General features: G+C 41.3%; 1 protein-coding gene and 1 pseudogene across 1 annotated transcript in view; one reads left to right on the top strand and one right to left on the bottom strand.

Moving 5' to 3' along the window:
• The window catches only part of cdh13 (cadherin 13, H-cadherin (heart)), a 423,814-nt gene that overhangs the window by 55,589 nt on the left and 343,037 nt on the right, over positions 1-25,188 (top strand). The window lies entirely within an intron of this gene.
• On the bottom strand, positions 23,802-25,183 carry LOC147324280 (E3 SUMO-protein ligase KIAA1586-like; annotated as a pseudogene).

Raw genomic sequence — 25,188 nt, forward strand, 5'->3', positions numbered from 1 at the left:
TCAGCTGTGTTGGAGTAGGGATGCATCTAAAAGCTGCAGGATAGTAGCTCTCGAGGACTGGGATTGGGCAGCCCTGTTCTAGTTTAACCTACTGACCTTCACATTTACACATGTAAGCAAAGACCTGGAGCATAAAATGTTATCGGTCCATTTCTGCATCATATTTTAATGTTGTTTCTTTCAGATGCTCTACATTTCCATCAGATTTCATGAAATTCACTTTGGTGGTTTCTGAGTAATGTTTCTGACAGACAGATAAACAAGATCAGTCAAAACAAGGATTCATGCCAAAGCCTTTCTCTTAGAAACATTAATGCTTCAGTCTGCTGCGCCCATCGGCATTATGTTTTGGAGGTTGTCTGTTTTTCTGTGCATCCCTACATCTCTCCACTCTGTGCAATATCTCTGAAATTCCTTGAGTGGACTTCTTCATGCACATGAACGCTTGGACTCCAGAATGAGCTGACTGGATTTTCTGGCTAAAGGTTGAGATCAAAACAAAATGTATTTACAAATGTTAATTTGAACAAAATAAAGCTAATATTTAAAATGATGAAGAATTAGATTTCTTATCTAAAAGTGTAAAAGGCCAACTCAACTCTGACCAGTACTCAGTGAAGTAGAAGTCAAGATTTTGTCCATATTTCTAAGCTGGTCGGATACATTTGTAATACTAATCTTGAGTGTTGATTGTAAAGATTGCATCGATCTTTTCTGCAGCTTGACTGAAACATTGTTTTACATCTTCTCTAGTTGAAGCAGTTTTCACTGTCATAGTGTTCAGAATTAGGCTTACTAGCCAAAGATGTGAACACGTAAGAAGAATTTGACTCATTGAAGCTACAATGTTACATATCGAGCAAAGAGTAGGCGAGAAGTAAAACCAGTTTGTGTCGCAGGTGTTGCTGGAGGCGCAGAGTGGTGGCGAGGTGCTGATTCCATCTGAAAAAGATCAAATACTCTGTTTTTTGTAAAAGTGACAACTGGTTTATTCATCTGATCAAATACATGTTATAGACAGCTCCTGTACTGTGTTTGTGTTGCCAGCACAACAAACCCACGAGTGACCTTTGGAGCAAAGTATCACAGATGCACTTCGGTCCAAATGAAACAAGACGAGCAATAATGTAGAGACGGAGAAAAAGAGATAACGCAAAATGAAGCGGTAAAAGGAGGAGATGCAGAACTGACTTGATTTGTCTGGACCAAAGACAAATGTTTCATGACTTTGTGCAGACTGAGACAGATTCAGACAACAACTTCGTCTCATCTATCAATAACAGCTGCTGCTACTATACAAGTGAAGACTACAATCAGAGGATTCAAACTGAGAATAAATGATCAATTATCCACTTTAACTGTAGAAGTCTATATGCTGATTTTAATCATATCAGAGAGTATCTTAACCGGTTTTCACATCCATTTAGTGCCATTGCTTTATCAGAAACTTGGATCAATATGGAAAAAGGAACAGACTTTGAACTGGAGGGTTATGAATTCACATGAATAACTAGGCCAAACAAAGGAGGAGGAGGAGTGGCCTTGTATGTGGACAAATCCTTGAAATTTAATGTGGTGGAAAAGATGACGATGGTGATTGATAATGTACTGGAATGTAATACAGTTGAAATTTGTAAAGAATAAAGTAAAAATGTAATCATTAGCTGTATATACAGAGCTCCAGGTAGTAGTATTGAGACATTTAAAGACTGGATAGAAGAAACATTTATTGAACTAGCTCACAGAAAAGTTTTCATTTGTGGAGACTTCAATATTGATTTGCTAAACCCAAATAAACATAAAACCACTGAATAATTTATTAACACAATGCACTGTATGAACCTATTCCCTAAAAAAAACTAGACCCACCAGGATCACGTCACATTGTGTAACTCTCATAGACAACGTTTTTACAAATGACATTGAAAATAAGACTGTAAGTGGACTCCTGGTTAACGACATGAGTGACCATCTTCCAATTTTTACAATCTATGAAAGGAATCAATAAAATGGACAGTAAAACAGAGTAAGAACAGAAGAAAGAATGAATGCATTTAAAAAAGATTTATTGAAAGAGAACTGGGGTGAAGTATATTAGACGTTAATAGTGCTTATAATGAATTCCTTAGAATATTTACATTACTGTACAATACCAACTGTCCAATAAAGCAATATAGTAGGAAACAGAAATATATGGACTGTGCATGGATAACAAAAGGTTGGAAAAATGCATGTATAAAGAAAAATGCTCTATACAGAGAGTTCTTAAGAAAGAGAACTAAAGATGCTGAAATCAGATACAAATTTTTTAAAAATAGATTGATTAATATACTTAGATTTAGTAAAAAGGAATACCATAAGAAGCAATTAGATATAAATAGAAATAATATTAAAAGATTATGGGAAATACTGAACAGTGTTATAAAACGTGGGGCTGGACAAAAGAACTACAAGTATTTCATTTGTAATGACCATGAAGAATACAACATGGATGCTGTGACAAACAGTCTCAATGAATTCTTTGTAACTGCTGGACCAAATTTAGCAAGAACAATCACTCATCCTGGGAAAGCACAGGACAAACCGGATACACTGACAGACAGAAATCCATATTCTATGTTTCTCACAGCCGTTGATGAAAATGAAGTTTTGAAACTGTAAAAAATGTAAAAGTCAGAAATCTTTGGATTGTAATGATATTGATATGATCGTGGTTAAAAGAGTCATTGAGGCTGTTATAAAACCGTTTACATACATCTGTAATTTATCATTTCAAACTGCTTTTCAAATGAAAATAGCAAAAGTTATACCTCTACACAAATCTGGCAACAAACACCATTTCACAAACTACAGGCCCGTCTCTTTACTCCCTCAATTCTCAAAAATTCTTGAAAAACTGTTTAACAACCGAATGGAAAAATGAATAGATAAACATAAACTACTCACTGAGAGTCAGTACGGATTCAGATCAAGCAGAGCAACATCACCGGCACTATTAGATTCAATAGAATGCATCCCAAATATGTGGCTGGGTTATTCATAGACTTGACAAAGGCATTTGACTCTATAGATCCTGATATATTAATAAGAAAACTGGAACGTTATGGTGTCAGAGGGGTAGTTTTAGATTGGGTCCGGAGTTATTCAAGTGACAGGAAGCAGTTTGTGAAATTAAATGGTGGTTGCTCCTTATGTATGCACATTGCTTGTGGTGTACCCCAAGGGTCAGTTTTGGGTCCAAAATTCTTCAACATCGTTAGTGACATCTGTAAAGTGTCCAGAGCATTAAAAATGGTTCTCCTTGCTGACCATACAAACATTTTTCGCTCTGGTGATGATCTGCAGAATTTATTGGAGGATGTGAAATAAGTAAAGTAAAGTTCTGGCTTGATAAAAATAAAGTATCATTAAATTTGAATAAATCTAAACTTGTGTTATTTGGAAACAGTAGTTTAAATACAAATGCAAAGATTCAAATAAATGGTGTTGATATTGAAAGAGTCAGTGAAAATAAATTTCTGGGGGTAATAACAGATGAAAAACTTAACTGAGAGCTCACGTAAGATATATTCATGCCAAAGTATCACGAAGCATTGCAACACTAAACAAGGCAAAGCAGGTGTTAGACCATAGGTGTCAAACTCTGGCCCGCGGGCCAAATTTGGCCCGCAGCCTAATTACATTTGGCCCGCGAAGTCATAACAAATTACTATCAGAGCTGGCCTACTGGTATTATACAGCTAATATATATATTGTTTAGTATTAAGCTTTGCTTGTTCCATATTCAGTTTTTCAGCAAAACTTGTTTGAGTCCATAAGAAAAGAATCATTCTTATATCTGGAGGAATAAATATATTTCAATAAATATTAATGTTAGCCCGCGACTTTGTTCCAGTTTTGAATTTTGGCCCACTGTGTATTTGAGTTTGACACCCCTGTGTTAGACAGTCTGAATGTGGAATTAAAGCAACGTCCAAACACAAAACAGTTCAAAAATATGATTTTCTCGAACTATAACGAAAGGAAAAATATTGAAATTAAGTGAATGTCTCTATCTAAAAAAATTCATGATGTGATAGCATATATATATTATATCAGAAATCTGTTCACTATTTTTATTACAGATTATTTCAGTAAGGAAGCAACTAAATATTAACTGATAACTTGGCAAAGGGTATATATATAATATTTTGTTTCTTCCTTACTGATATAATCCTAATTAGGATTAAATAAGTGTGTACTTCTTCCTTTCAACATGTAAATGAATCAGAATGGCAGCGATATTGAAACGTCATTTTCTTTACTAAATGTATGTTGTTTACATGTTTGAAATAAATAAATTAACCAAAAAAAAGTAGACGATGGGAGAAGGTGATCAGAAAAATGACTGCAGTAATAAATAGTTTCTTGACTTCAGTCACCTGTTTCAGAATCATTGTGATGGTTAATTATTATGCAACACAACAATGCACAGTGAAATTGTTCATGTAGTCCTTTCATGCCACAAATACCACAAAAACAGAGAAAAATGAATGATTAAAAAAAGCTGCTTTCTTGTTGACGTGTGGAGGATGAGTTCAGTAATCGCGCAGCCTGAGGACAGAAACTGTGATGGCTGAGCAGCAGACGTGTTTGTATCACTTGCCAGATGGCGGTGGATAGGGTGGGTCTCGTCTTTCAGTTCAGCTGATATCAGCTCGCTGACATCACCGATCCTCGGTGGCGTTCTGGGCAGTTTTAATCGCGCGTTGTAGAGCCTCTGCACCCACAGGATAGGTTCAAAGCTTCCTGTTTTAACCTTTTATAAACTCGTTTATTGTATAACCATGATATAAGTTTAAAAATTCCTTCTATTCATTTCCCAGACGGTGGGGGGGCAGAATTAAATGAAAGCTGCTATTGAAAATCTTGATGCTAACTGCAGGAGAAAAATGGGCAGGTGCAGCTAATGCACCAGCCCGCTCAGGTTTAGCCTTCTCTTCTACCATCTGCTTTCCTGTTTCTTCATTCACTTACTTCTACTTTCAGTATTCTGTTTTAAGCTTCAGCAGTCACTGTTTTCCATCCCAACAGGACTTCAACAGGCTTCATTATGCAGCATTATTGATGGCAAGTTTGCTCATCTACGCACTGTCATTAAATTGGCGTCTTTTTTGTATTAACGGCTTAATGTTTCCACATAAATTACCTGACAAAGAAAAAAAAATAATAATAAAATCATGTGCCAGGGTTCTGGAGGAAAAGACATTTTCAAGTACAGAAGGATCCATCAGCGGCGCAGTAATAGGCTAAAAGTCATTAACATAACATTAATTCCTTTATTAGGGATATTGGAAACAAATAGCTTTCACAAAGATTCTGACTCGGAGCCAATCCACTGCTGTACGCGACAGGGAAAATCAGCTTACACTCAAGTATATAAAGCTTATGGAAGGCTTAGAAGCAGCGAAGCCTCCGCTCGCTCTCCTGCCTCGCTTTGTTTTTGCTGTTGTTCTTCCTCTCTCGGTATGTCCTCCACTCTCACGTTGCCTTTGTACTTCTTGCTGACTTTTGCTCCCATTCTAAGCCGCCTCTGTCTTCCTTTCTCTCCCTCTGTCAGGACTCGGTTGTGCCGTGAGGGCTGTGATTGTGTGTCTGTGCGTAATTAGCTGTTTGAATGAAGGGCAAGTTAATGAGATCAACTTCAGCTGTCCCTACATGGGAATAGCTCTGACAGATAGCAGAATTGTTAGGCTGTGTCTGAGCGTGTGCGTGTGTCATGTTGCCCCCCGGCTTCTCGCACACGTGCACCCGCAGGCTTGCACTGCATGTGAAGCTGTTGCACCACTTTTATCCTGCGTAGCAACATTTGCTTCAGCTCAGCTTCAAAAACATTTCAAATCCTTCATTCACTTATTAAAACAGTTACTTAAAAAAAAAAAGAGTCATTAGGAAACACTTGGTTTTTGAAAAGCAGACTCACAAACACAGCACCACATGCTGGAGCGTTGCTAACAGACCATCTACGTCTCTATATGTCTGCCCATCTGCAGGACTACACCATCTGCGTAAAGTTACCGAGGGCTATCACTTTTTCTAATAGTTGGAAAATCCATTTTAATTTGAAAAGCTATTGCATTTTCACTTTTTGGATTGACACCCATTCATAATTCATGATTTCATTTACCCATATCTGTATTCAGTTCAGTCGGTCTGATGCTCTGAGGCTTCACAGGTGAGAGATCTTGATCGGAGGGTAAAGCCTCCCAGGGGGTTGTTTAGAGGGATGGGCTGTGCATGGTTGCCTGCAGTTAGATAGATAATTTGATGAAAGTAGAGGCTCCGCATAGCTTTTCGATTCTGGATTCATACCAAAGAGTTGGCATAAACAGCTCCCATACCGGTTTCATTTTGTGGGTCTTAAGCTCCAAAACTCAAGCAAAAACACTTTAAGAAAGCTTTTCTAGAATGATTCAATTTTAAGCTCAAATGATTCACACTGTATATGAGGAACTTTTAGGGGGTTTTCTCACCGAGGTACGCTGATGTCACTCTCAGGTCCTGCACACTGAGTAATGATGGAAGCTGACAAGGATAGCTGACCGTTATCTTCACTGAGGTTCTGGCTGCCGGTCTTCTCCTCTCACTCGTTACAAGCCGGGTCTTGTTTTTGGTTTAGTTTGAAGTGAGTCGAGAAATGTTATGTCAAATCTGTCTGTTCAGTATGATGCTCATTTACAGTGGGCATTTGGATGCTCATTAATTTATGATAATAGGTTTGAAAATCTGGATTATCCTCTGCCCGCCCGTGTTACCTGCTCTATGTGATCGCTGGAAGACATCGACATTTGTTACCAGAGCTCAGCAATTAACCTGGAAAGCACAATGTTATAATTGCTGGGATAATTGTTTGGAGGACCGTTTCATTCCAAAGCACTTCATGGAGTGGCACGCTGATGATGCCCAACTCTCTGTCAGAGGTTTATAATCATCATTGCCACAAAAGCACTGAGCTGCAGCGACTCCTGCTGTGTTGTGCGACTTGAAGGTGTGACTGAACGACACACAGAGGAGTGTGACTGTCCTAGTTTTACTTTTGCGTTTGCTTTGGTTTCTTTGATTGAACGATGGGTCCTGATCTTTATCTTTTTCTGAAAAACAGAGCTTGGCTGCGCTTGCTCTAACAGGCCTGCATGAATAGTCAGATTACCCATGCAGCTCAGATGGTGCAGCCTGTCCAGACTGGCATCACAGGGGGTGTCCATACTGTAGCTGAATTAGCGATGCACCACTGCACCACCACTAAGATGATGCTTTTACTCAAATCTTTTAGCATCAAGTGATTTTTTTTCTATTTATTCTTTGTGCCACCAATCTTCAAACTGCTTTCCACTATTCTCTGGCTGTCCACACATCGCCACCTCCAGCTCTTACTACAGTTTGGTTCATGTCCTCCGAACTCGACCAAACCAGCTCTTATGACCTTGATTAAATGTTAACCCATCCACATGATTGCTCCTCCCTGACATTGTTACACTGCCTTCACTTTACACACAGAAAAGCTCTTGTCTCACACCTAGCCGTGCAAAATCCATGCGCATACTGTTCACAGCAATGGTGGAATTTCATCGGACAAATTTACAGATTCTTTTCAAACCAATCCCAATTTTTCCAATGCAAATAACCAATCAGATCACTGCATTTAGCAACAAGTGCGCTCGTTAAAATGTGCATCAATATGGAATTTACAAATAGCAAAATAACACTATTTTACCTCAGAGACACACAGCTAGGTGCTCTAGGTCAATTGAAATCAATTCTCAGCCTCCTCAGATGTGGTTCCAACTCTGCCAACGGGAACTCAAACTGCCCCACTGACATCCTGATGTATGTACAAAAGCAGCCGTGCTACAGCTTCAAATCCTGGCTCAAACCACAGACCTGTCCCTGCTGCTGGCTCCTCCTGAGGTTTAGATGAACCCACAATCTGTTTCTTCCTTTTGTTGTTAGAAACATCAGGACCTGCTCATCACTGCGTCATGAAGACTGGCATGCATTAAGTTCTGATCTAAAACGTTTGGAATTTAGTGTAACTTTTTTTGCAACATGCTTGGTGTGTAATGGTCTTCAATCATATACAGCGGGGCAAAAAAGTATTTAGTCAGCCACTGATTGTGCAAGTTCCCCCACCTAAAATGATGACAGAGGTCAGTAATTTGCACCAGAGGTACACTTCAACTGTGAGAGACAGAATGTGAAAAAAAAATCCATGAATTCACATGGTAGGATTTGTAAAGAATTTATTCGTAAATTAGGGTGGAAAATAAGTATTTGGTCACCTCAAACAAGGAAAATCTCTGGCTCTCACAGACCTGTAACGTCTTCTGTAAGAAGCTTTTCTGTCCCCCACTCGTTACCTGTATGAATGGCACCTGTTTGAACTCATCATCTGTATAAAAGACACCTGTCCACAGCCTCAAACAGTCAGACTCCAAACTCCGCCATGGCCAAGACCAAAGAGCTTTCGAAGGACACCAGGAAAAGTATTGTAGACCTGCACCAGACTGGGAAGAGTGAATCTACAATAGGCAAGCAGCTTGGTGTGAAAAAATCAACTGTGGGAGCAATCATCAGAAAATGGAAGACATACAAGACCACTGATAATCTCCCTCGATCTGGGGCTCCACGCAAGATCTCATCCCGTGGGGTCAAAATGATCATGAGAACGGTGAGCAAAGATCCCAGAACCACACGGGGGGACCTGGTGAATGACCTGCAGAGAGCTGGGACCAAAGTAACAAAGGTCACCATCAGTAACACACTACAACGGCAGGGAATCAAATCCCGCAGTGCCAGACGTGTTCCGCTGCTGAAGCCAGTGCATGTCCAGGCCCGTCTGAAGTTTGCCAGAGAGCACATGGATGATACAGCAGAGGATTGGGAGAATGTCATGTGGTCAGATGAAACCAAAGTAGAACTTTTTGGTATAAACTCAACTCGTCGTGTTTGGAGGAAGAAGAATACTGAGTTGCATCCCAAGAACACCATACCTACTGTGAAGCATGGGGGTGGAAACATCATGCTATGGGGCTGTTTTTCTGCCAAGGGGACAGGACGACTGATCCGTGTTAAGGACAGAATGAATGGGGCCATGTATCGTGAGATTTTGAGCCAAAACCTCCTTCCATCAGTGAGAACTTTGAAGATGAAACGAGGCTGGGTCTTCCAACATGACAATGATCCAAAACACACCGCCCGGGCAACAAAGGAGTGGCTCCGTAAGAAGCATTTGAAAGTCCTGGAGTGGCCTAGCCAGTCTCCAGACCTCAACCCCATAGAAAATCTGTGGCGGGAGTTGAAAGTCCGTGTTGCTCGGCGACAGCCCCAAAACATCACTGCTCTCGAGAAGATCTGCATGGAGGAATGGGCCAAAATACCAGCTACTGTGTGTGCAAACCTGGTAAAGACCTATAGTAAACGTTTGACCTCTGTTATTGCCAACAAAGGTTATGTTACAAAGTATTGAGTTGCATTTTTGTTATTGACCAAATACTTATTTTCCACCCTGATTTACGAATAAATTCTTTACAAATCCTACCATGTGGATTCATGGATTTTTTTTTCACATTCTGTCTCTCACAGTTGAAGTGTACCTCTGGTGCAAATTACTGACCTCTGTCATCATTTTAGGTGGGGGAACTTGCACAATCGGTGGCTGACTAAATACTTTTTTGCCCCACTGTAACACTTACCCCTACACACACACATGCACACACAAATACAGATGCACTTAGTCTTCTGCCCACTCTTCTAGATTGGCCATGTACCTTTTTCCCTATTGGCTATTACCTCTGTGCGTTCATATCACTTCTGTTTCCTCCTTCCTCCCCTATTCCTTTCATTTCGTCCTAAGATTGCTCGCCTCCCTGCTAACACTCCCATCTGTTTGAATGCAAACATTCCCAGAAACTCACAGGAGCAGCTTTGAAGGAGTGAAGCCATTAGTGGACACTCAGCCACCACGAGGCACCTGGGATGAGTGTGCTGTGGAAAGCTAGATAACAACTTAAAGCACCAAACTTTGAAGTCTGTGTGATTTTGTGTGTCAGTAACTAAATGTGGGCAGTTATCCTGGTTGTGGTTTCTGAGTGCCAAAGCGGATTAGCACTTTATGGATGGTTTGGACTTTGATGGAGATGCTTCACAAGTTTGGTAAAAAGTTGTTTTTTACTATCATTCCCAAAAATACAAAGCAGTAAGTTTAATGAGCTCTCCCTGTAGATCTTTAGGGAGAACTCGGGATAGTTTTTGTTTGCTTTGGATCTCGCAGGAAGGCTTGTTGATCCACGGACACGTTATTGTTAATTAGAAATGTCGTCCTTTCTCAGATGGTTTCAGTGCCTTCAACTCTTTTTCCTGTTTCCTTGGTTGAGTTTCTTTCTAACCCAAAGGTTTCTTTTCTGACTCTGATTTGTAAGTATTTTCATCCTTTGAATGTTTAATCTACAGCTCAACATCTTGCCTGTACGTTTTAAAATCCCCTGTGTCGTGACAATGGTCACACGTCTTACTCCTAACAGAGAACTGCAGAAACTGACCTGCCTGCTCATTCATTTTCCGCACTAATCCTCGTCAGGGTCGAGGAAAAGCTCACTGCTTTTTCAGTTGACCTCACTGTGATTGTTAAAGCTGTGGAACAAAACAAGTTTGTGGAGATTTAAGAGACAACAGATACAAGCGATTGGGAGAGTCAGAGAGAAATACAAACACACGTTATTATTATGAAAATAATAACTGGAGGATAAGTCAGAAGATGCATGTGAAAAGGAGACACGGCGATGCCCGTCCACTGTCGACCTTTATTAAATTAGAATGAATTGCCCGACGTGGACTCATACGAATGGAGAAACATGGGTGAGTCACAGCTTGTGGACTGTGTCGCTCTCCCACAGTGGTGCAAACAGAGCGGTGTTGTGTTTTCCAAGGAAGTGCATATGGAGGGAGATTCACTTTGTCTGCCAGCAGCTGTGGCTCTATTAAGGGTTTGGCTCAATGGATCTGAGGCCATCTGCTCTGGACCGAGATACCGGGAGCAGAACTCGACATCGCCAATATTAGTAATGTTTTTCTGGATCTGACTCTACAAGCTTTTCACACTGACAACAAACACTTTGTGGTGTAGACGCTGACACGAGTGGGCACGCAGGACTGTTGCAAGTCTCCATATATTATCATGTAGGCTAACTTTAAATCACAAAGCCTTTCCTGAAACATATTCACTGGGTGAGTTGCTAATGATCCTGGTGTTAATCAGATGGCACACAGAGGTCATGTTAGTGTCATCCAGGGAAGGACGGATGTTGTTTTGCTTTTAATGTGAAGTGTGCTTATTTATTTTTTATATTGCATGTTTTGGTTGCATCTGTCAATTTGTCCTGGAGAGACTCCGCCTTTTTCCCGTTTTACTAATTGGACACACCTGAGAGGAAAGGAGCGAGTGGTAATTTACAGAGAGTGCTCAGTGGCACATGGGACTGGTGGAGCTTGGCGTTCAGGGGGGAAGATACACCGCCAGCGACGCGGAGTGAGCGGTTCGACTGCTGCAGCAACAGGAGGCCAGATTACGCGTCTGCGGGAAATTAGAGGCGGCGGACGGGCTGGTGCCGATTGTCAGCTACAAAGAAACGGCGGGCAGAGTTGAGAGCTCTGCCCACCCGGGGTAAGTCTTTTGACTTGTCCCCTTTTAATGAATGAAAGCTGCCTAAAAGAGTAGTGACTGCCGCTGCCTCCCTTTCTTTAGCGCACCGGGGCGCAGAACGCGGAGAGGAAGGCGAGGACGCCGCCGGGTTTCCCTCCTGCACCGCGTCACTGGATTTTTAATTCTTCGTGACTTTTATACCGTGGCGGACGCCACTGGACTTTTAATGTTGTGTTTTATTGTGTTGTCCCCTGGCCAGGGTTGTTTTAATTCATTTTATATTTTTAACTATTTAAATAGAATTTATATTTTAACTATAATAAATTATATTTAAACTATACAGTCTTTAATTCGTGTGCTTTCCCTTGGCGGCTCCACTGCTCTGTCCGTTTGGAGGAAGGTTTCCCTCCTTTAAAAACACTGGAAATAAAATCACCTTCCCTCCGTTACATTAGCTGTGGCTGTGCTCAGATTAGTTTCACAGTCCAGTTCTGGAGTGGGATCATCGCCATCGTTCCAGTTTATACGCACCGATGCAGCCGTTCTGTGGTCTAAATATACAACTTTTCTGTCACCGTCGCCGCGCTATGTGTTTACCTTCTTGTTTATGCAGGAAAGCTCCGTTCCAATAAAGAAATAAACAAACAAATAAACATAATGAATGAAAACGTATGCAGTGAGAGAAGCACTCGATGGAGGGTCAGGGAAAACATCCGCCAGTCGCCATCCGTGTGACATTTTTTTCAAACAGCTTGGTGTGTGACTGTTTTCAGCTCTTACCACAACATCTACAGTAGGATCAAAGATATCAGCAGCTGAATTTAAAATTTCAGGTTTCTCACTGTTGCTCGTGGTTCCAGAAATGTGTTTGGCAGGAATAACAGTGAAACAGCAAGAGATGGAGCCAAAAAGAAAAGAGGAAAAGACACAAAACCTCAGTTTTATTTTGAGGTGAAGGAAGAATTGATAATGCCCCATGGATATCTTGAGGTTATACAAGACCAGTATTGATGCATAGCTCAGATTTCCATCCTACGGGCCTCCCTGCTGTGTGCAGTGTATATTCCTTCTCTAATGTGTCAGTATTACATCCATCAATCGCAGATAGATGTTGATAGATGGCATAAGGAAACATTGTAACCTCAAAATCTACCTTTTTGTGTGACTTTAATACCAAAGCATTTCAAAGCAGTGACAGTTAAGCTGGGAACGACACATCCACGAGCTCCCGGGGTATTTTCTCAACTTCATAGAACACAAAGCAAACGTGTGTTTAAGGAATCCATTGTGTGTAAAGCCTGAAGTGTCGCAGTGAAGGCAGGTTTACCGTATGTGCTTTTTCTCTCGGTTCTAAAAAGTCAACAAATATGCTGCATTTGATCTGAACCGACATTCAAAGTGTCGTCCAATTTTAAAAACCCAATTACTGCTGAAGATCAAGCCTTTGTGGGACTGCGTGTGCTGCTGCACGTCAACGTCTACGACTGAGTGCTTCACTGTGTGACTTTACATGCAAAATCCCCATTTTTTGCATGTAGCAGAAGATGTGCTCTCCCATTAGCATGAACTGAATCCAATTCCTCTCAGCTTGTCTTCAAATGCACAGCGCAGAATGAATATTTGACCTCGCAAAAAAGCAGAGAATTGACCTGAATCTTTTTCTTCCACATTAATTTTAGTCGATTTTTCCGACTGTATGGCTATAGCAGACGTTCAGTGTGCGTGTCTTTGCATGCCTAAATGCCTGTGTGTGTAATTACAAGGATTTTGAGTGATTTCTGTATTATATTTCCAATCCTACTCCATTGAGAGGATGACAGCTCCAATTCTCAGCACCACAGAGGACAGTTTGCGTCCGTGCCAACATTTCTTGTACGACATGTCTTGTCACTACAGTAGCAGACACAGCACTACGCTTTATGTTGTGCTTTCCAGGAAGATTCTCAGTAAAGTACACGAGTTAATCGTGATTGGTCATATTTTTGGCTAAATGGTGCCACAATTGCTGAGTTTCATGCAAAATAGATTCACTTTTTCTCTTCTTGAATAAAATTAAAATGAGTCGTTATATTTGTGAAAAGGGTTTATTAAAATAAGTCCAAATGTTCAACAGAACAGGAAGGATCCATGAAAATATTTTTCCTCTAAAATTGAACATTACTGAATAAAAGCCTGAATCCTAACTCACTCCTTCGCCCCTTTTCTCTTTTCTTCGTGATCATGCGAAGCAATCTGAGTAATATGACATTCTCCGTCACCTCTTTTAGCGACGTTTGTGTGCAGTATTCAGTTAGATCAGCAAAAGGAGAAACACAACCAGCATCACGACATGCTCGTCTGCCAGCGTCTGAGGAGAAGCAAATGTAGCTTTGACTGTGTGCTCTGCAGAAACAGCCCCACAAACTCACACAGATGAAGAAAAAAGTGATGTTGAGCCTGCGTAGCTGCACTTAGCTGCATTGTGGGTACAGCTTGACAACACTATTGTGCATGTGCTGTGTGTTTTGGGTGCAGTCCAGGTGTGTGTGTGTGTGTGTGTGTGTGTGTGTGTGTGTGTGTGTGTGTGTGTGTGTGTATCCGGCTCAGTGACGCTCACTGCTTTCCAGACCTTCTGGGCCTGTTACTCCCCCGCCGCCCGCCAACCTGTCAGCTCCTTGTCCCTCTTCCGTCTCATTTTTCTTCTCGCTTGGACCTCCTCTCTCACTCGCTCCGACTCCTTCTCATTTAGTCTCTCGCTGTGAGCTGATGAATGGTCCCCTGGTGATGAGGTGACAGCGGCTGTAACTGCTCAGTCTTTATTTTCCACACTTTGTTTTACTACATGACTCTGCAGCTGACCCTTTTACACTAATATCACATAGTGAGCGCTGTCTGAAAATTTCACTTCCTCTCATCTGCTTGAGCGAAGCAGAAAGACAGATTTGAGTCTCGGATGATTTGCAGTTACAGTGAAGGGTTATAGCCTGTATGCTGTATCCTTTCATGAGGGCCGGTGGCGCCAGTGTCCGGCAGCCTCGCCTCTGTCAGTGCGCCCCAGGGCAGCTGTGGCTACAATGTAGCTGTGTGTGTGTGTGTGTGTGTGTGTGTGTGTGTGTGTGTGTGTGTGTGTGTGTGTGTGTGTGTGTGAATGACTGAATGTAGTGTGAAGCGCTTTGGGGTCCTTAATGACTAGAAAAGCGCTATACAAATGCAGGCCATTTACCATAGCTCTGACTTATGTTCTCTTCATCTGTTATCCTGTTTTGATTCTTTATAACGTTGGTTGGTCCAACCAATCGAAATGAATCCAGATGAGATTCATGCGCATACAGAGTAGAGCTGCCACGATTACGTCGACTATCAAAATCGTCGACGACTGATTTAATAGTCGACGCGTCGTTTGAAGCTTTGTAAGATCCCAAAAGACGCAGGAATAAGTAGCAGGATTTAAGAGTGTAATAACGGACTGAAACAGAAGATGGCAGCACTGCATGTACAAGGAACCAGCTGCCGTTAAACCCCGAAGAAGAAGAAGCTGTGTCCCAGAATTCATAGCGCGGCCCAGGTCAGTTTCCAACAATGGCGGCAGCTAGTTAGTTTTAATATTACTCTTATTATTCTTTCTGGGTCACAAAATAAACGTTTAACATATTTTCAGGCGAGAATGTAGCTGTGTAAACCTCAAATATCTGCTCAGTTTATCAGGACACCACATATTTTCAAAAGCGCTCCGACGTTTTTGGAGACGTCTGTTACCCACCAGCTCAATAGCGAGCCGGGGGCTAGGCTCACTAGAGCCGTGAGAACACCGGACTCCCGGCAAATCGTTTTCAAACCCACCGCCGTCTTTCACTACTCAGGTTAAACATGATATATGAGTCACTTAGATCACTTAAAAATGTTATTGTTTGGCTTTTTTAGTATTTTATTTGTTCCTGAGTGAATCGGTTTGGCTGAGATTAAAGTTATAGTTTTTACACAGCTGAATAAACGTCAAGCAGACAGCTGATTATCAGAAGTGTGAGATGCTGGAGAATATACTCCGGTGTCCTGTTATATTTTAGATAGCAAGGAGTTTATTAAACTTCACTGAAACAAACTATCATCTTGTCTTTATTTTTAGTTAGCACATACCTTAAACACTTAAAGCTGTAAGCTAATGATAGTTATATAAGAGCAGATGCTGCCGGTGCAATAAGCTGTACGTTTTACGTCCAATGGATGATGATCTGATTAGTCGACTAATCGCAAAAATAATCGGTGACTAGTCGACTATCAAAATAATCGTTTGTGGCAGCCCTAATACAGAGACGGAAGCATCTTTTCTGTCACTAATTCTTCATGTCAGAGCTGCAGGTTTGTCTGGTTCGTTTCTGTAAGTGTCACTTCTTGTGTAACTGGATGTGTCATCCCAGAAGTAAGGATGTGCGATTGCATGTTGTGTTTCTGCGATATCTACCGCTGATTAGTATAGACGATTGCGTGACACTGACTATGGCTTTTTGCAGCACCTGTACACTAACTCAGTTCATCTCTAAGCACCACAGTCAGTCATATTTGAATCATTTGTAAACACTGGAAGAATGATAATTGAATAATTTATATAGTTCATATTGAAACAGAATACAAATCAAAGAGTTCAAGATGAAATGAAAAGATCACAAACACAAAAAATGAAATAAAAAGATTGATACAGTAAAATGAAGCAAGTAACTGATTTTCCCCTGAAATGCTGCCACGAGAAAAAGGTTTCTCTTGTTTTTATAACTTAGATGTCAGAGACTCGTCCGTGTTCTACAGTCACTGCAGAACTTTTGGTATTCCTGTTATCGGTTCGTTGAGGAATCGGGAATGATGTCGTGGCATTCTTGCCAAAGTGCTTTCAAGCTGTTTCCATAACAGCTCAGTACATTTGAGATCTGGTGACTATGCCGGCTGTTCCATTATAGACAGAATACCAGCTGATGGTTTGTTCACTTAATGGCTCTTGCATAGTTTGGAGCTGCACTTTGGGCTGTGGTCCTGTTGTGGGAGGAAATTGACTTCAGTCAGGCGGTTATGCACAAGGTAAGGCATGTCACTGCAAACCAGAATAACAGCCATCATGTTCAAGACCTTTCATCCCGTAAAAATCTGCTGCTTTATCACCACCGATGCACCTCGAAGCGATCGTGTTTCTTCCACCGTGCTGTGAGTGGTCAAGCACAGCATCAAGCTGTATCTTTTCATTTTGTTCAGTTTGACAAATGCTCTTCCTTCTGAGTCATACACTTCAAAAGTAGATTTCCCTGTATATAATACTTTGCCCAGTCATCCTGCTTTGAGTGTGTGTTGTTTCGCTTACCTGTGTCTGTTTCTCATAGCGGCCAGTTTGAGATGCGACATTCATTTGCAGCTTCATGTTTTGGGGGAGGGGAAGTTTAATTTCTGCAGAAACGAGAATACATTGATGAGGGTCAGGAGAAAGTTCTCTCTGGACCTCTGAGAACGTAATCAAACACAGACACTCGGCTGGCTAAATGCATCGGCTCCTTAATCAGCACAACAGTCTTCAGCCGCACTAACATAATTAGAAAAGGGCGTCGCTAATGATCAATCAGCCTTTTAACACAGGAAACTTGCATTAGGAGGCACAGTGTGCCAGTGCAAACCTCCAGTAATATTTTCTTATAATGCAGCGCTCTCACTAAGCCAGTGTAGATGTTACATTAAAAATCTTTCACAATTTAATTACAACCAAATGCAAACAATGATATTTCTAGGTGACCCCCAAAGTTAGATAACTCCAGTTTCATTGTTCAGCATTAAGCTAATAATCGTGATAACAAGAACAAACTTTCAACACAGCTCAGGTCCTGCTGCCCACATAAACACTCTGCAGTGGTTTCATGTACAAGCACTGGGCAGGAGGAGTACGGAGCAGTTTTTTTTTTTTTTTTTTTTGGGTGGACTGAGAGGAATCGTTTGCTTTTGAATCCGAGTCAGATTAGAGGGATAATGATCGTTTTCAGGACGAAGGATGCACGGCCCGTATCTAACCTGGGCCAGGAGTACCGGTACATCCGCGCTGACACCAGGCTGACATGGAAGTTCTGCATACAAGAAGGGGAATTAGCTGGCTCATTTTCTTTTTCCTAAAGAAGCTGACATCCTTCAGTGTTTGCAACAGAATGATGGGGATTCACTGGTGTCTCCTACTGTGATGTGCTGAGGAGCAACATCAGAGCCGGTGACACCAACAGGCTGAATAAACCGATTAGTAAGGCCTGCTCGGTGACTGGCTGCAAGGTGGACACATGTGAACCTGTGGAGAAGAGGTCACTGAACAGACTGTTAGTCGTCATGGATGAGCATGACTGCAGCAGCAAATTACTCTGGATAAAGGACAGATGCAAGAAATACTTTGTAACACACATAGTAACTCTTGAAACACGTGTCTAGGACAGTGTTTCCCAACCTTTTGGAGCCATGCTGCAAATTTCACATTGGTATGTGCCGTGTGATTTTTCTAATGTCACAAAAAGCACACTGATCATTTTCCCTGCTCACCAGGGATAGAATTGGCTCGGTTTGTCCCCAGTATACCTTTCTTGCTTTCTTCTGAACACTACTCATGCTGGGCTGTCGTCTGGGTCGGAACTTTCTCAATTACCCTGCATTCATAACAGTCATGCTGCAATTGCTTCTTCATCTTGTGTTTTACTGGCAGTTGGCAACCCATTTAATTGAAGCAGCTAGTTGTACCGCCCTCTAATGGAAGAGAATGTAATTGTTGTAATTGCTTAGAGGAGCAGTCCTCTGCACTACGGACCGGTTTATGTCCGATAATATTTTGATGGATCGGCCTTGAAGGTGTCGCAGAGAAATACAACAAAATTAAACCAGTACTGGTACCAAAAAAACTGAAGATTTATTCATAACACAGACTCAGGGAAACCCTGAAAACCATGAGTTTCATACTCGAGCCTCAACTCTCGTGGCCTGGCACCAAACGACTCACGAACCGGTACTGGTCTGTGGCCCAGGGGTTGGGAACCGTTGCCTTAGAGTACCAATCAGGTGGAACCAGATAATCTTCCACGGCACACCTGATCATTTGTCATAGCACACCTGTGTGCCGCGGCACAGTGGTTGGAAACACTGATCTAGTGGATACTAATCTGTGCTTTTACAGCACGTGTCATCTGATACGTTTCACTATGTTTAATAAAACACTCGAAATTTGATTTTTGATTTGATGATTTTTAAACATTTGACATATTCCGATGTTTTACAGTTCATTATTACTAGGGGTGCAACGATACTCGTATCGATATTGAACCGTTCGATACAGAGCTTTCGGTTCGGTACGCATATGTATCGAACAATACAACAATTTTAATTTATTTCATCAACTTTTCTTCTGACGATGCTGTCTGTGTTGAGAGCTCAGTGGATCTGCGTTCGACTACTCCGCCTAGGCTGCACTGTCGAGTGCAGATCCACTGAGCGCAGCACAAGCTAGCAAGACAGAAGCTAAGCTCGTTGCAACATGGCAAATTGAACCTCCCCCACCCTCATTCAGATCTGGCCTTTGGAACTATTTTGGTCTTCATGTGACGTATGACCCTGAAGGTAAGCGAGTCATGGACTAAAGTAAAACAGTATGTCGGATGTGCCATGCAATGCTCAATTACATGGGTGGGAACTAGTGTGTTAGTGCAGTTAGCTCGTTAACGTGTTGGCTGTCCAGCCCCATGCACGGGGCGATCAGGGGTAGCTCGTTAACGGAGATTTCCCGTGTTGTGGCGTTAACGTCATTTCAGATTAACGCTGACAGCACTAGTGGGAACACAACGAATATGACTGCACATTTACTCCGACATCATCCTAGTGCAAAGACAAGTGGAAGCAGACAAAAACAACAAGCAGCATGCTACAAACTTTACCCGAGTCATTTAGACAGCCGTTAGCACAGGATTCTCCTTATGGGGACCTGATATGTTTAATATGCTGCTGAGAATATAGCCCAGAAGAAGCGTATAGTAGAGCTTTTATTTTGAAAGAGACATTTCTCTGTAATAAACTCTCTTTTCCAAAGATGAGGGATTTCTTGGTCAGATTTATTTTTATTTATTACTTTGTTGTTTCAGCAACATTAAATTTAAAAACTGTACTTTTGAGTTAAAATATATATTTATAATTTTAATAAATGACAAATTAAAAAGGCATGAACATTTTTTTTTGTATCGAAAAAAATATCAAACCGTGACACCAAAGTATCGAACCGAACCGTGAATTTTGTGTATCATTGCACCCCTAATTATTACATGTGACTATTTTTAACGATAAACTATTATCATAAAAAAATAATTTTATAATTATTTTTAAACTAGTAAAACCCGAGGCCGATTCTAACAGTGAGAATTCTACATATTTAATAAAAATCTTATACTGCTATCCATCTTTGTAGCAAGCTGTAGCTTATGGGCATCACCTGGTGCACTGCCAAAGCACTCAACTAAGGCTCTATAATTTTTATTCTGGGAGTGTCAGTGCATATAACTCAATAGACCCCTGACAATAAGTATTTGGATCATGTGGTCTAGTGAACCAAGGAAAGCTCATCCCAGACCAAATGGTATGAACTGAAAGATTCAGGAAGAATACGTCTGCCTTTAAACTGCTAATAAATATTCGATTAATAAGTACACACCGTGTATTTGATTCTCACAGCAAAAGAGATGTCAGCACACAAATACACACTTACACACACACAGCACACAAAAATTTACCTCGCATATACTTAAAACGAGCCACTCAGATCAACATCGGTTATAACCTATGATTATAAAGTACTCCATCACAACAGTGCATGTGTAATTTTCTCTATTGCGATTGCTCTTATATCAGGAAATGCAGAATAAGGCTGTGGTATAATTATGATGTATGTCAACAATGAGGCTGTGTTTTGATTGCTTGTTCACTGAAGTGCTGGGACCTAAATTCTCCTTCTCCAGAATTAACAAACAGCCTTCTCACGCTCGTCTCTCTCGCTCTGTCTCATCCTTTCCCAGTAGCTACCGCAACCCTCGTTTAAGTTTCACAGCTCTCGTCTCGTGCTTCCTACTTTATTCCCACTGAGCTAATTTATTCTGGTTGACTGATTATATGGTCAAAGGCATTTCTGCTGTCTGTTTGTGTGTCTTAGGCCATGATACTTATAGTCCGAGTCAAAAGTGTCATGAACCGAAGTTCCCCGTATGGAAAAGAAATAGTAAAAACTTATATGTGATTACTCATGAAAGTGGCCACTTTCTCATTACTTTCATACATTGTTTTAGTAAGTATCCAAAACATACAAGTTTCATTATATAATTTTTCAAGGGATCTTATATCTGTTTTCACTCTTATATGCTTTTCATACAAGTTTCACACAAGACAGACACAAACTTTATAAGATTTATATATATATATCTTTTCCATATGGGTCAGTACACAAGCTGGACCCAGAAGCAGAGACAACACGCACAGGAGTACGAAAAATAAACTTTATTTCAACTAAAGGTTTCCCGGAAGGGTCAAAGGAAAACACGCGAGAAACTAGAAAAACCAAGGGACCGGGGATGAGTTACGCAAGAACGCAGTAATCGGGACTGTGGGAGGCTGCAACAGAAAGAGGAAGAGAGTTACTGGGGGGCGGGGAAATAGCAGCATACGTGGGGGAGAGTATGAGTCTTACAGTCAAAGCGGGGCCGTGGGAGCCGGAGGGGTGAGGGTCCGCGGGGGGAGCTCCAGGAAAGTAGAGGTGATTGGTACCGGAGGCGATCCAAACGGATCAGATCCAGACGGGCAGGTGGCTCAAAAACACGGCGAGCTGTTACCGCTGTGAGACGACTAACGGACTGGCGTGGAGCAGCTGGCTGGGCTGGATCAAATAGTCCACCTGATAATCGCCTGAGATGGGATGCAGGTGTGGAGTTAACAGCTACACCCGTGGGTGTGGGCATCCCATCAGCTCCTCGGACACCGGGCCGCGGACCATGACAAAAAGACTGTCTTGTGACGTAATGCTATGCTTTGCAACACTGAACTAAAGTTCATTGCCTAGTTTTTTGAAGACACACCACACACAGAGAGTGAAAGTCCAATATTTCAGTGCATTTAGTGTCATTTTGAAAGAGTCTCCAGTATTTTTCCACTACTGTCTTTGAGTATTTGACTTATTTAAGTCTCAATATGCAGGACTGAGACGGAAACAACCAAAAACAAAAAATGATTTGTACATTTTTTAAAGAGTAATTAGGCCTATGTATTATTTACTGAGTATGTATTTAGCTTCACTGACTTTCACAGAAGTGTAATCATAGAAAGGATGTTTCCCAGATGTCAGGATTGTCCCACGGTGGTTCAGCTGGAATTATGAAACCACTGCTCATCATTCATGTCGTGATAGAGTTGCTTTTAATGTGAGGACCTTCAGGCCGACCCTTTGCCTCTGTAAAGATTAAAAATGATATACAGGCCATTTCTATAAAGAGCGTTCTGGAGGAATGGAGCTAGACCGGATGATTCAGAGACAATGTAGGTGTGTGTTGTCCCTGAATTGTCCGTCAGCTTTATTTCAGTGGTTGTGTGTATTTATCACCACCTTTAAGTGCTCTCAAAGGGTGCCATAACTGCTATAACTCTGACTAATGGAAAACAAAGACAGGGCCAAGTCAGGTAGGACGCCGTGTCTCTGTCTGGTACGTCATCTTTCATCTTGACTTGGACGCTAAAGATTACACGATTCTGTAATGATGATAATAATAACATTTATTGAAAGGATGTCGTGACATAGGGCTAAATACATCCTACCGGCGCACAGCCCCCACCATCATATTCGCTGTTTATAGAAAAGACACAAAGTTGTGCGTGTGTGATTGTGCATTGATTTCAGTGTCTCTAAAATGCCTTAAATTGTCTATTACAGTTTATAGATTTGTATAAGAGTCAGAGACAAGGTGGGAAATGCGAAGTTGTTACATCGACTGAGAAATAGTGAAAATGAGCAAAGTAGTGAGAAAGCATTGATGTGCAAATAAACGGCGTACATTTCCGCAGCCTTCACTGCAGAACAACTAAGCTGTAGTGCCTCTTCACCTCACTGTACAATACCTTTTGTGCAATACTTTTTGTAAATAGTCAACAGTGCAATAGACTCAATACTTGAAATGTGCAATTCACTTGTATTTTTATTTTTTATTCCTATTTATTCTATTTATCCCCTTTGTATATTTTATTTATATTTGTCTCTGTATTTATATGTGTGTGTGTGTGTGTGTGTGTGTGTGTGTGTGTGTGTGTGTGTGTGTGTGTGTGTGTGTGTGTATATATATATATATATATATATATATATATATATATATCAATTCTGTAACTGTAACTTCGGTCGGTGCTGTGCTTTTTGGAAGTCGAATTTCCCAGAGGAACCCACCCGAGGGATTAATAAAGTTCTATCTTATCTTATCTTATCTTAGATAAACTTGTTTGACCTTTGAGCGTGCTTGGTGAAGGGAAAGTAGATATAAAGACAGAAAGTAGAGAAAATAGCTTCACGAGGGCTAATCAATCAAGCGCAGGGCGCGGCTGTCCAGATATGCTTTTCAAATTCCCATCTCGCTCTGCTCATCTGAGCTCTTACACCAGAATAGGCATGGTGGTACTATATGTGTCAGGCAGTGATGCTATCTGATTGCATTTCTCACACTCTTGTCTCACAAGAATACTCGCAGTACGAAACTTCTTTTTTTGATGGTTCATAGACGGACAGCATGACTCTTCCTCTTAGTTCCACATGTGCACAAAAATACACTTTAGCTTGCAGAAAGCATCTAAATGTGTGAATGCGTCGCCTGTTACTCACTGTAGCTACAAACACTCAGTGCTTTAAGTGGCCCAAAAGAGGTGCCGGTACTCTATTTTTTTCCGCCTCCCCTGAGGTAACAACAACTATATTGAATGGGTTTTATATACAACAGTCAACAGACAACCTTATACAAAATAATAAATCATTTTATTAGTTTGTGGATTTGCTTGAGCTAGAAAGAGCTACTGAACATAAATAAAATGTGCAAAAAGATATTGAATTTTTTTTTTTTAAACAAAATGTACATAAAATAAATTATAAACTAATTTGTATTTTGCTCTCTCTTGAGTCCCTGCTGCTATCAGCAGCAGCACTTGTAAAGTGTACCTGCAGAGCTTGGTAGTTCTCCCATACTGCTTTCACTGTTCTCTCACTTGAAGCAACCCAACGCACTGATAAAACACAGCCTATCACAAGGAGACGTTGTCCAACATTGTGAGCACTCTCGGTTAACTCCCTTTGGTTTTTTTGGTGATGCATGGTAGAGGGAGTAAAGCTGATCTAAGAATATTTTAAAGTGGTTGATTCCTCCTACCTCCTTCAAAACATCACAAACTGCCAGTTCCAGTCTGTGATTGGAACAATGCCAGACAAACAGGTAAGGGAATTTGGAACAAAGCTGCGCAGCAACTCCTGCTTTCCTCCCAAGCATCACCGAGGCTCCATCACAAGCAAATGCCAACAAATGTTCCTGTAGGTAGTGAGGGTCAAAGCCATTATTATGAAGACATCCTAACAGTGCTTCAGTGATGTCCTTTGCTGTGGTCCCCTGCAGCTCAATCAGTTCAAAAAATATTGTCTGGATTTTCACTGGAAATAGCTGACCGCAGGCACACGACAAGCACAGACTTTCCACTTATTGTAGTGGATTCATCAATGAGCACACACAATTTTCTTTCATTCATCACTATGTCATTGACTACCTTCTTTTTCATTTCAGCTGCAATGTGATCCAGTATATTTGCACATGAGTTATTAGAGTGCAAAACTCTGCCCATCTTGACACCATTTAAGACTTGCATGTCTGTAAAGGGACGCCCATGCTTGCCAATCTTATAAGCTGTTCTAAACACATTGCAAGTTGAAGCGTAGTCAGCCTTTCTCATATCTTCAATGTGTTTTTGCATTGTATTTTGTGTTGCCTTCTCTTTTATTTCAACTGGTTTCTTGTGATAAATTGAGTCTCTGTGCTCTTTTATTTTCTTTCGTAGTGAGTTTTGTTGTGCAGCCTTGTCCCTTCCAAAAGACGAGATTAAGCACCCACTCCACTCCTGCGACACTCTCTGCCCTTGCTGCATGTCCACGCGAGCACAAACTTGAGTACACACACTACAACCCAACTTTTGATTTCTGCTGATCAGCCACTTGTAATTTGTGGAGAAATACGGGACTTGTGCTTGGGACCAACATTCTGGCCACTCATGCTCGCTAACACGGCTGTTGTCATCGGTAGAAATGGTGTCATTCTCGTCGTCGCAAAAAGTGCCGTCGTCCGCGGCTGCGGCACTAGTGCAGCTTTCATTAGCTTGCGTCTGACCTGCAGCGATATCATTCTGGCTTGGTGGGGTGTCAGCCAGCGAGTCCTCTGATTCTGACCTTGTTCTTTTACTACTCAGAGTCTGAAGCCAGGAGAGCATATTAA

This window comes from Aulonocara sp. 'chitande type north' Nkhata Bay, linkage group LG7 (assembly GCF_057382095.1).
Source record: "Aulonocara sp. 'chitande type north' Nkhata Bay isolate Kocher_YH1m ecotype deep benthic linkage group LG7, A_spYH_male_GT1.1, whole genome shotgun sequence".
Taxonomy (NCBI): Eukaryota; Metazoa; Chordata; class Actinopteri; order Cichliformes; family Cichlidae; genus Aulonocara; species Aulonocara sp. 'chitande type north' Nkhata Bay.